Below are 12,920 nucleotides of genomic sequence, written 5' to 3' on the forward strand. Positions count from 1 at the left end.
GTTATTACTCTGGATAATGTACAGACCCACACTGTGGGTAATTCCCACTGGAACTGCTTGCTACTGAAGACAGATCCCTATAAAAACTGGTGACAGCGTGGTCTGTGGACTATCCGCAGCTCGTTGCTGTTTTTTAGAGACATTTTTTTCAGTATTTTAACAGCAGAACTTTCAAATGTGGAAATGTGTTAGCACATAAAACCAAAACTATGTGCAAGACTAGATAATACTACACTTAAAGGAATAGTTCATAGTTTTACTCTATACTCTATGTTTCCTCCCTTTGTTGTCAAGAGTAAGATTGATAGTGTACTCATGTCTGTACACTAATATGAAGCTCAAACCATTAGCAATTACCTAGGTTTAGGTTTAGCATGGCTATAGCTCCTTGTAAAGCCCTGCACACTAAATATGAAAGATAAGACAGGACATTATAAGATAGTCTGAGAGAGTTTGATAGTATTCGTCCCACACTGGGGAAATGTGCAGCACAGAGTATCCTGGGTTAGCTGCTCTCGCACACAGCAGCAGTCAGTGAATGTAGGGCTAGAGCCCTTAGCAATTAGCTTAGTTTAGTACAGCTAAGCTTGCAACTCCTTGTAAAGCCTTGTTTTTTTTTTTTGACATTTCTGTTTGTGTATGGATTAAACAAACACAAATAATTTGTGAGCTTCAGAGGTGCTGGAAGGTGGGTTGTTGTTTTTGGAAAGAGCCAAGTTAGCTGTTTCTCCCTGCTTTCAGTTTTTATGTTAATCTAAGCTAATTGCTCACTGGTTTTAGTAGACAGAGATGAAAGCGGTATCTGTCCTCTCATGTAATTCTAAGCAAGTTTTGATCTGGAGAAACAAACTACTCCTGAAAGTAAGTTGCTTTATTTTTTGTGATTTAGGTGCAGACGATGAACTGACCCTTTAAATTCCCCTTATAGAGGATTATGGAAGCCTGCTTAACGTTTGCAGAACCTCTTTATATCCCGTCTCATCAATGCCTGTCAGGCTCTGATGAGTTTCAAATGATGAGACCTTGGAGAGTCCTTGAACAAGACACTCATTCCTAAGCATGCTGCCTCCCTCACTTCATTCCTCTCCAAACCGCCTTCCCTCCAACTTCATACCCACAGTCTATAAAAGGGAGCAGGAAGACTGAATCATAGTGCTGCTGATTTTGGAGCCTGGGGTTCAGATAAACAGTGAAACAATAGTCTGGCCTAGAAAGTTGTCACTGGAGATAAACATAGCGGGAGAGTGAGATATGGTATGCACCAGCAAGACAGGCTCTCACTGTGTGTGTATGTGTGTGTATGAGTGTATGTGCATGCACTTTGTGGTTGAAGGGATGGGCCTGTGGTTTACAGTGTCTCCATCTGGAAACACTCGTTTCGGTCTGCTGTTTTAACTGGGTAAGTGTAAGTTGTCTAAATAGTCACATAACACAAAGAGACAGACAGACACACACACACACACACACACACACATACACACACAGAAAGCCCCACATGTACACACAGAGACTGTACACAGACAGATTTTGTTTCCCTTTGTCATCTGGAGGACCTACAGACGGACAGCGCGATCGAACGGAGCAACTCAGCGCTCAAAATAGAAGCTCTGAAAAGAGTCAGGAGGGCCGCAGGAGACAAGACATCTACAGATAAGAGACAAGAAAAGAGGGAGGGAGACGGCACGGCAAGACAGTCGAGTCCATTTTACCTGGAAGCTGAGGAGGAGATCTGTTATTTTTGCTTCTGAGGAGCAGAGTGCTTGACTGAAGAGAGTCTGGGGAAGGATAATTTGTGTCTGCGCTGTATATGTGTGGTCTGTGTATGTGTGAGATTGTGATGTCTGTCGACTGGTTTGTTGGAAGGAAATAGTCTGGGTCAGGAGGTGTGGCAGTAATATGACTAAGTAGTCATCTAGTCAATTACTGTGGAGTGTGTTTTTTTCTCACATGCACACTTGCATAGTGTGCACACACACACAGCATTGCAGAGAAGCAAAGACAGATATGTGTAACCAGCATGCACCACTGCAACAGATCCACTGTGAAATGGCTCAGTCCCTCTGTTTAATTGAAGTGTGGAGTTACAGTTGAACATTTGAACACAAAGGCCGGGTCTGCCACGGTGGAGAAAGTGGCTGAGGACAGAATACTAACCAAATTGCAGACAATCATGGAAAATGTGTCACACCCCCTACACCCTACACTGCACAGACCCTGGAGCACCGTCAGTCCCAGGCTGCTCCTGCCTCGCTGTGCTTGAGAGCCGGACAGGAGGTCACTCCTCCCAACCGCCATCAAACTTCATAAATCCTCTACCTCTGCCGAATCGCTGGACTTGAGCGTCTGTTTGCACTGATCTGCACTCGATCTGCACTTTCTTAACATGATTGCACCATTTTAACTTGATTTGCACTTTTTCATTTTTGTCATTCTAATCCACTTCTTAAACCGTCTTGTATTAGTGTACTGCTGCTATGACACTCAAATTTCCCAAAGGAAAGATGTGCATGCAATGATTTGGTGGAATTAAGTCACTTATATCAACCTGTTACATATGCATACTTTATTATGTATTAATTTTACAACCTAATCCAAGCCACCATTACCACAGTAGTATCTCACCTATGAAGCTGTGTGGTTTTGAATTACATTTTTTCAACTGCTTTTGAATCACATAAAATGTTGGAATATAATCTCTGAGGGTGTTTTCACACCTAAAGTTCGTTTGGTAGAATGGTCTGGTACAATCCACTTGATGAGTTCGGTTTGCTTTCACACAGAGAAAAAATGTCTGGCAGGTCGAATCCAGTTCAAAGCACCTTCACACCAAAAACGAACCACTCTAGAGTTCGTTAGGGACCGGACCGAGGTCGCCTCCTTGAAAGGATTGTTTTGGTCCACACCCGAGTGCGATCATTGTTTTCACACCTGCCAAAACAAATCACGCCAAGGGGGGAAATAAACCAGGGTTTGATTTGACTGGGGTAAAAAGCACAGGTGTGAAAGCACCTGAGTTGCCACAGAAACGACAGCTGTACGTCAGCGGGAAGTCTACAAACTTTGACAAGTCTTAACAGACTCCAGGGCGTCTTGTCACCTGTAAAACCACCAGTAATACATGCAGCAAATGTCAACTGGGGGACATCAACTCTGAATGCCAAATGCATGAGGCTGAGCTCCATAAAATCTTCATGGATTGCATTTCACCTCCATGAAATCCTCATGCTCTGTGTGAATCCAGACTGTCTTTATACTCTAGGTTTCAGGTTTGAAAAAAACTGATGGACTGCAGAATTGTTGCTCGTCACATTATAGCAAAATTAAAAAAAACTAACCCTGGCACATGCTGCATACTGTACGCTCAGTCAAAATAATTTTTTTTTCTCTTAAAGTCGGTGTCAGAGGCTAATTTGGCACTTCTTATTTTAAGACTGGAAAAACATCCACTCTCACGTAGCTTCATCCATCACAATGTGTGATTGTTGCCCGTGATGAACCCAGTCATCCATGGTTTCGCTGTCAGTGCAGCTGTGCTCTGTTCAGGTATACCAGTAATGGCAGCATCGCTACAGAGGGCAGCACAAACACAACGCGACAGATCAGTTCAGACAGGTAAGTAGACAGACACGTACCGTATATGTGAGTCGAGCGTTCTGACACATGTTTTCACCCCCCAGACACCAGCACTGGCATACAAACAACATATGATGTGCTGTCACATCTGCTCTTGCACAATGTAAACTCACTGGTATTCTTCACACACATTCGCTCAGAACCGCACATGGAGTAATCCTACAACTGGCATGTAGCTGTAATAACTTTGCTGACAGTAATAGCTGATCTTGCTCCCTGTGCAGCAGGGTTAAATCTGAGGCTTAAACTAACACACAATGGCTCTCCACAGAACCCCTAAACCTTGAGCCTCTGACGTCTTTCACAAAGCACACACACACACACACACACACACACACACACACAGACCCCTCACATTCTCACTCAGTTAGTCAGCCAGTGCTCTGCCACAGTCCATTAAATGAGTATTAATTCTACTTTCCCCTACAAGCATCGCCCCTAGGCCATTAGCATTTTTGTCCTCCTCACCCTCCTTCCCATGGACTTTGGTTCAGTTGTATGTCAGTCCCTCCTCCTGATCACAGACGCTGACCTCCACCCGGCCAACTTGAGATGAGGCACATAATTTATACATTTATGCATTTATTTCTTGTTTCTATTATCTGTGGGTGACAGATGAGAGACGCTTCCCTTCCATTTTTAGCACCAGGGCCTCTAAACACATTCTAACACAGACTCTTCCCCCTCCCTCTCAGCATGATTAATTCTGTTAAATGGACAATGACCATTAGAAGCTGCGCATTGGGCAGCGTGTAATTTATTGTAATTGTTATGGACATTATTAGTGTGACTAGGCCATTACAATTACTATCAATGTTATTATTTTTGATGAGACCTATGAAGGGAGCTACAGTGGGCAACTATTGATCTACACATTGTGTCAGCGACCATGTTTCACAGTGAGAACACATTTTCTGCCACACGGGGTCTTATTATATTGTCCTCGGCATACATAATTGTTCTCGCTGTTTTTTTCCTGTCTTTCTACATTGTGTTCCTGCACCTTGAAAGGCAGGGACTTATCTCACAGTATTGTTAAAGCTTTTTCTTTCTCTCTTTCGTCTGTGTGTAAAGTGTGGGTGCCTAAGTGTCCTGTCTCAGCGTAATTGGACAGTGAGTTTGGTATAATTGTGGACTTTTAAACATAGGGGAATTAGTTCTGCTATGTCAACCCGATGTTTCATTTAGCAAGAGTGATGAGAACTTTCCTCACAGCGAGACAAGCTGAGCTAAAATGGCGCAGTCTGTGGGGATACATGTCAGAAGCTAGTGCATCACTTGCTTTTTAAAGAGACATTTTACAATTTTGGTCAATGAATACATATATAAGAACATACATATATATACATATATATATATATATATATATACACACAAACACACACAGACACACACACACATATTGTGTGGAAGCATGAGGAAACTGCTTTGTGGTTTAACAGGGAGCTGTGTGCTGGAACTATTACTACTACATGGCCAGGGGCAGTGACTTCCAGACAGTAAGTAGCTTCAGCGTTGAATTCCCTGTAGAACCACAACTATATGATTTTTCATTTCAGTTTTTCATACAATTTAAACAAAGATATATACCGAGGCTCATAAAACATAGTTTGGCAAGTTCCGTTGTGAATTCATTTGTCTGTGCTCCGCTGTCATGTCAGCTGTTAATCAAACACATACACAACCTGCCCACTCAGAGTCTTCCATTTGTCATTGACAGTGATTTTTGTTGAAAAAATGAAAAAAAAAAAAAAACGATTCATGATTTCAGACAGTAAGTATTTTATAAAGATAATCCATTTGTATGGTTCAGGAAATTGAACTTGAAATTCCTTTCTGACCTTTCTGTGTCAAGAAATAATGACTAGAAGTTAACATAAAATAATGTAAAAACATTAAAGCATCCTCTCAGCTTTACTGTAATAACTGAAGCCCTCATATTCCACTCATTGCTGAATATTGCAACGCGTCACCTCTGCAAACCTCTCACCTCCGTGACCCCGGTGCCCTTCTCTTTCTGCTCGATATTTGTGCAACCTTGCTCCTCGTCTCCACATCTTTCCTCAGGATAAAGAATCGCCTTCTTTGACATGCGAAACACAAAGCAAAGTTAAAAGAGCACATAAGGAGGCGTAGAGTAAGAAGAGGGCTGAAGGAAACGTTTGTTCCAAAGGAAGCGCCCCCAGCCATGGGTGTTAACTCTCTCCAATCCTGGTGAGCATCAGAAGAGTTTGACCTTTTCCGCCTCAGTTACATTCATCACATCTGAATACAATGCCTGCAGTTGAGTGTTGACCGGCTTGGGCGAGATCAAAAAATATTCTGTGTTTAACTCAGTTCGAGCTTAACATTGCTGAGCTGTGAAAAACTATGGTTTTCTGAGGTGAAAAAGTATTAAAGACTGAAGTGGAAAGTGTTGGGGGTGAGGGATTGGGGGGGGGGGGGGGGGGGGGGGGGGAATGGAAGCAGTGGACAGTGTTTATTTTTGAACTGTAATCCTTTGATCTGGCAAAAACATAAATATTGATCTTCTTCCCAGTCCTAGTCCAGAGGAGATCATGGGGGCCAATAACATCTTTGAACTGTGAACAGTGCTGGTTTGGGCCTCTAGGGGGCCTCAGGCGAGATTTTATTCTTAACTTGCTCCTAAAATCTCATCTTTCACACTTGAGTGAAGTGATGCACTCAGACTATTATATAATCACAATTACTAATGCCTGGGATAAGAATGCTGTCTTTGTCAGATATATTTCTAAATTCCCCCCGAAAATGCACTTTTATTTCTCATTCCCCCTGTTAAAATGGGAGGAAGAAAGATTTGTTTCATCGTTGAATTGTTCTCAATTTTCAAGCCTCTTATCAACAATAAGAGAGGCTGAATTATCAGCTACCATCTGCCAGAGATTCATACTTTGTGGACAATAAAGTCCATTACCCGAGATGAGTGATTAGTGTGGAATTGACTCTCTTTTTTGAGGCGTACCAGTGTCACATGGTGAGCTGAGCTGCTAGAGGAACAGGGCTGCATCAGTGAACAGCACTTTACGCAGGTCAAGAGGAAGCTGTAGCCCCAGAGTCATGGTGAAGGGGAGTGGGCAGAAGACAGAGAAAAGAAGACAAAGTAGATGCTGTATGTAGTATATGATCCTGAATATCCGTCTTGGTCCTCAACCACACATTTTCGCAAAGCCAACATTTCAGGTTTGCGAATAAAGAAAATATGAAACATCTGCTGTCAAGATGAATCTTGTCAACATCTGGAGGAAGGATGGACAAGTACTTTCACGTGGCGATACAATACAGAACAGACCCTGTCACAGAGGGCCACAATTCAAGCTGTTTAATAGAACAGAACGAGCTCTCTTGCTGAAAGTGACAGCGTGGACTTGAGGTTATGGCCCTTTCATCTGTTACACCATACCTACGTGTTAATCAACCCCCAGTGTTGCCGCACTGTTTTTCTGAGCTCTTGTTTTTCCATCCTCATGGCTGTCACATCTTATTCTGCACAAGAAGAAGAAGCAAACGGCCCCGTGTTTAACTTTTCATATGGCTCCAGGCTATGCCTCAGATATTCCAGCAAATACCCAAACACCAAGGAAGCTTTCAGTCTCTGATTCCCCTCTTGGTCCTTATTTTGTAAAACAAAGGTGCGAGCTGTGTCTTCTCAGCAATTGATTTGGAAGCTTGTTGGTGCAGTGCACAGCTGGATCTTAAGATGATTCTACTCAGACATGCAGGAGCTTGGAAAACCAGCAAAATGACCTCTGACCTCCTATCCATGAGTCTCTTGTTTGAATCAAGTTTTAAAAGAGGAACAATTTTGGCGAGCTGCTAGACTGAAATTGTTTTCAAGCACAGATTGCAGGGTCTGCATCCATTATCCCAACCTCCATCCCCCAATGCACCCCCTGAACCACACTGCCTCTCCCTTCACGTAACAACTGCTGAACCAGGAAACATAATATCCTTTGTGATGCCATTCAGAAGGACTTGTGGATTATAGTACATCACTGGATTAGGGCCATCTCCCTCTACGGCATCTGTTTTACTATAAAGGCTCATGGAGATTATAGGAGAAACCACATGCTCTGTTACAAACACATGGGCACAAGATGTAATCTCATCAAGTGATTAGAATCTGTGTTCTCTCTCGATACAACGTGAAAGAGAGGAACAAAGAGGCAGAAAAGGAAAAAAAGGAAAATTATTGAACAGAAACTGCCAAGAAGTCAGCATCTGCAGATTGTGTCTCTTTGGATTTGAGGGCCAGACTGTGGTTTTTGCTGTCTTTTAATTAAAAACCCACTTCATAGCAGCTTCACTACATACATGTGCAGCATGTTTGTGGTCTTGCTGCACCACATTATCCTTCCACAGGGGGCAACCACAAAAAACAACATATTCTCTCACTTACCCCCAGTGGCAATGAGAAATACAGGTAGTTTCAGACAATCTGAAATATCTTTAAAAACATTTTTCCACCAAAGTGCAATGGATTTGAGAGGAATTAAATTATGTCTTTAATGTGAGGTCAATTATGAAATATTTGAGAGCAATGTTTACCACTGCATTCAGAAATATTCAATCAAAATAGTTTGGAGAGCTACAGTTCAAGAGAGAAAAAAACTCAACTATTTGTATTGCAAGCAAAAGGTTTTGAGGTCAAATAGAAATAGATTGAAACAAGAACATTTTGCATCGCAAACAAACTGACTGACTGACTGGCTGACTGACTGACTGAGTGATCATATTTCCACAACTGGTCAGCTGAATGCCACGTCACTGGGTTGAAGTTTCTGGCACAAACAGGCTCTATTAGTGGGGTGTTTCCAGCCTGCAGTGTTGCTAACTAGCACATTGTCTCTAGATTTAGAGACTTTCCTCCAAACAAGACTGGGTATAAACCTGGTTCATGACTGGACCGTGTATGGATGCCAAGTGTAGGGTTACAGCTCTTGTTAAGGGCAGTCCACCAAGCTGCTCTGGTTTCTGCATATACTAGCTTCTGACACAGTCTTGTTTGTTCTTGAAGAGACAAGCAGATGACTTGTGAACTGGACATCTGGGAGTCCCTCCAGAGTTGTGGGGGTGCTTGCAGGCTACCCGCAAATGGACCTAGTGAGTTTTTGTGTATTCGTACAACACACAGACAGATGTAGAAAGTAGCTATTTGTGATTTGGATGAGCTGGTGCATATGTTTGCATATGGAATGACATGCATCCTGCTTATTTAAGGGTGACATCCCTATTTTTATTATCTAAATGAGAATATAACACTAGCACAAGGATGCACACATTCAAATGTTTGTTTCTCCATCTCTCAGGCAGATCTTTAATTGCTCAGGTCAACCTGCCTCTCTTAATAACAATCATATATTTACTGAAAACAAACACACACAAACATGTACGCACGTACGCACAGGCGGACAGAGCATATACTCCCCACCATCCACTACTAATTAGAAGCTAATTATCAAGGCAAGTGTAAACAATCTCAGCAGATGGCAAAAAGCGTGGCATTAGCACTAATGACCTTGAGCAGTGTGAGGCCGGGGGCTTCCATTCAGGAACAGCCTCTCTCGTTATGATATGCTGCATTATCATTAAATGCCACACACATGCACACACACAACTATGCACAAACACACACATACACCACCAATCAAGGTTACTATTAAACGCAGTTATCATTAAGCTCAAAATGTTGTTTTGTTGTGTTTTACATTGAAACTTTTGCGTAACACTATTTTCAGTTTGGTGGCTTTTTTGCTCCTAAAAATAAAATTGAAATTAGTCTAATTTTTCAGTCAAGGTCCACAAAATGTTGTTACAAATGTGGTTTTACTTGCATTTTATGCATGCATACTGTATATGTGTCCTAGTTGCCTTCTGATTTGACTTGCTGATGTTGTTTGTTGGCTCAGTATCTGGACATGGAGTGGATGGAAAAAGCACTTGAGCATTGTCGAGAATTTACCACAGTGAATGTATACCACTCTTAACCACTCTGATTATGTATGAGTGCTGTTTTCGATCTCATTATACATATGTACCATCCAATCCACTAATGTTCTGCTAATGTCCCTCATTTATGATCAAGAGCTCCTGTTCAAATGCTGCTTATTGTATTAGACAAGACAAATGTTATTGATCCCACGCCGGGAAATTGTAGTGTAGATGAACAGAGATGTTCGATTTTAATTTCACCTCTATATCTTTATGTATTATTTATTATATCCTGTTGTCACACATTTCAGTCAATACACATCCAGTTTACTGTTAGTCCCATGTGTGGCATACCTTACCTATCGGATCTTCTGTATTCTTCATCTTTGCTGTCCATCTCATCAGTGGTGTGGGATAATGTAAGGGTCATTGGTGCAGTCCACTTTAGTGTTCCTCCTACCGAAGCTAGCTCATGAGATCATCACATTCACATCAGAAAATGAGACAGACTTATATTGGTTGGTTATTGTAGATATCAGTATCAGTGGGGCTGTACTTCAAAATGTCATAATATTATTTCATAATGCTAAAAAGGACTATTGAATAGTTACTGTGAGATGGTTCCAAAGTTTTTGTGCCCTGTGACTGAATGCTTGATTTTTTTTTTTATAAATGAGGGCAAAAGAAAATTCAGGGTTCATGTATTTACTTACTTAAATAAATTTTTAACTGAATCTGAATCTGCTGTCCTTCATCTGGCCTGAATGTATGAGTGAATGAGCACACAACAATCCAAGGTTTTATTAATAAACCTCCACTCCCTATTTACTGGCTTTGCTGTAGCCATCAAAATGCTGAGTCCTCCACACGATTGCCCAAGAGGCAGAGTGTGTAGCATGAGAGTGTAGTGACTGGAATGAAATATGAGGAAGAGCCAAAGAGTAAACATGCAATTAAACAAACCTTTGATAGAGAAGCTACTGATCTAAAAATATCCATCTGTTCACAGACATAATTATCTCATCTGTGTCACTGCCCACTGCTGTATTCAGAAGACATGCGACATCAGCATTAAGCAACAAACCCTCCCCTGAATGTCCCATTATGAACATTTGGTGTTTTTATATTTTGATTTTGATTTTAGTTAGGTCATGCAAGAATGTTTTTATGTTTAATCCTCATGGAAAAAAATGGAAAATGTTGTAGAACACCTCATGTACGATAATGTAGTCTATGTGGGTGCTGCATCTTCCAGGTGTGAAGTCTCCTTGTAGACCTGTGATCAGTAATGAACACCTCCACTTCACTTGTACCTCACAGCAGCTCCACACACTCATTTAAATTGACTCCAGAAGTGCCTATCTCTTGCCTCCTCTCATCTTCATCAATGTAAAGCACAGTTTCACATTCCCCGCCACACCTGCTGAAACGGTGCTTTCATAACACACACTCAAGTTCATACTCACACATCTGTACCCCCCCCAGTTAAAACAGACATCGTTATCCTCAGATAATGAGACAGAGAAGAGAGCTTGCTGATATACAACAGATCATTTTAGAGTAGATCTGTTATTCCTTTCTATTTCTGTTCCACTTCAAAAGAAAAATGCATTTAGTTCTCCATCTTTTGGCAATGATGCTACATGTATTAAACATCCTCTTAGGCCCAGCCACTCAGAGGGAGTCCTGCTCGCTCTCTCGCCTAAGTGAGTTAAAAAAAAAAAAGTGAAGAAGGGTGTGGGAGTTGGTCACGAAAAAGAACAAAGTGAGGACGTGAAAGGGAGGTGAGTGGAGGGAGAGCACAAAGAAAACGGAAGCAAGGAGGTTGCATTGTGTGCCCCCCCCCCCCCCCCCCCCCCACCCCCCCCCCCCACACACACACACACACACACATACACCCCACACTCCTCACCTCCATCGGGGACATAAATGGCAAAGGCAAGCGGCTTTTGATTTCTTGCTTTTGAAGGACCTTAGCCCTTCATCTCATCCTGCCCACCCAGCTTGGCAAAGGCCACTCTGCCCTTTTGACAACACTCTTCTTTCCAGGACAATGCCTCATAGGACTTTTGTTTAGCTCTGATCTGCATTATAAAAGAAGCCTGATGGGGCAGGTAAGAAAAGGACAGGCTGGGCTAATTGTAGCAAGGACGCTGGTTTTTCTTACAGTCAGATGCGTGTAGACAGGACAGGTAGCGGGCACGGGGAGAAAGAAAGACATTTAGTTTGGAGCTGAATTACTTGGTTTTTTTATTGGCCTTGAAACTATTAAAGGCAACAACACATCAAAAACAGTTTACAATAGGCTCCAAAAAGGCCAAGTAGGGAACAAAAAAGGACTCAGGATACAGCTGTGATATAAAGAGTTTCAAGTATCAATTTCAGTTACAACTTGGCTCCTGTTCATAGTTTTGGCCATCGTTCCCAACTTGAAAAATAACTTTATACCCACCAAATGAGCTGCTGAGATTTGGATATCAGGGCAGCATGGTGGAGCAGTGGTCTCCTCTTGTGCCTGCGTGGTTTTCCTCCAGGTCGTTTGCCTACAGGTGTACCCCACCTTTAACCCAGTGTCAACTGGGATTGACTGAATCCTTTTCTCTTTTTCCATTGGATTTCGTTGCAGCGATGTCACCGTGTCCCCCAATCACAGCAATTACTTTAATGAGCACAATGTTAGTATAAGTGATATAACACTTTGCTGCTTTTCCTTCGAGTGACTGCTTTGTATCGATTTTGCTCTTCCTCCACAGCAGAAGTCTTCTGTTTCCTGAGCTTTGCAGAGTTGTGGTGCTGGTACTTCATTTGTGGACATGCATGAACACAAATCGGCTACGCAAAGAGCTCGTCATATACCGTTAACACGAGTCATTTTTCTTCATGGCACCCAGAGACTGATGTGATGGTTGATGTTGGTCTGCACCTGATCTGTGTCTGCACGAGATTAGAGTGTGTGTGTGTGTGTGTGTGTGTGTGTGTGTGTGTGTGTGGGGGGTGGGGGGGGGGGGGGGGGGGGGGCACACAATGCAACCTCCTTGCTTCCGTTTTCTTTGTGCTCTCCCTCCACTCACCTCCCTTTCACGTCCTCACTTTGTTCTTTTTCGTGACCAACTCCCACACCCTTCTTCACTTTTTTTTTTTTAACTCACTTAGGCGAGAGAGCGAGCAGGACTCTAATGGAGAGCCATCTGATATATGAGGGTGATGCTGGATAGGGGGTGTGTGGTGTTACATGTGTGGGTGGGGGGTGTTAAGGGAAGGAAGAAAGTGGGTGCAGGAGCAGGGAGTGCTTTTAAGCTCCCTGCAGACGGTGTGTGTGCAACATGTATAGTGTAGGA

The 12,920-nt window shown here is 42.5% G+C and overlaps 2 protein-coding genes across 10 annotated transcripts in view; one reads left to right on the forward strand and one right to left on the reverse strand.

Annotated features, from left to right (window-relative positions):
* rpl38 (ribosomal protein L38) overlaps window positions 1-12,920 on the reverse strand; it is a 374,880-nt gene that overhangs the window by 333,932 nt on the left and 28,028 nt on the right. Inside the window, exon 1 of one of the 4 annotated variants that reach the window (XM_071462783.1) lies at window positions 6,319-6,329. The exons of the other annotated variants lie outside the window; for them this stretch is intronic. The gene's annotated coding sequence lies outside the window, so the exon portion shown is untranslated. Of the gene's footprint in view, window positions 1-6,318; window positions 6,330-12,920 lie in introns of those variants that run through there. 4 annotated transcript variants of the gene reach the window in all.
* Window positions 1-12,920, forward strand: part of sdk2b (sidekick cell adhesion molecule 2b) — a 253,404-nt gene that overhangs the window by 140,527 nt on the left and 99,957 nt on the right. The gene's annotated exons all lie outside the window — the stretch shown is intronic.

This window comes from Trachinotus anak, unplaced genomic scaffold, assembly GCF_046630095.1.
Source record: "Trachinotus anak isolate AG129_WGS33_773 ecotype Australia unplaced genomic scaffold, CSIRO_AGI_Tana_v1 ptg000025l, whole genome shotgun sequence".
Taxonomy (NCBI): Eukaryota; Metazoa; Chordata; class Actinopteri; order Carangiformes; family Carangidae; genus Trachinotus; species Trachinotus anak.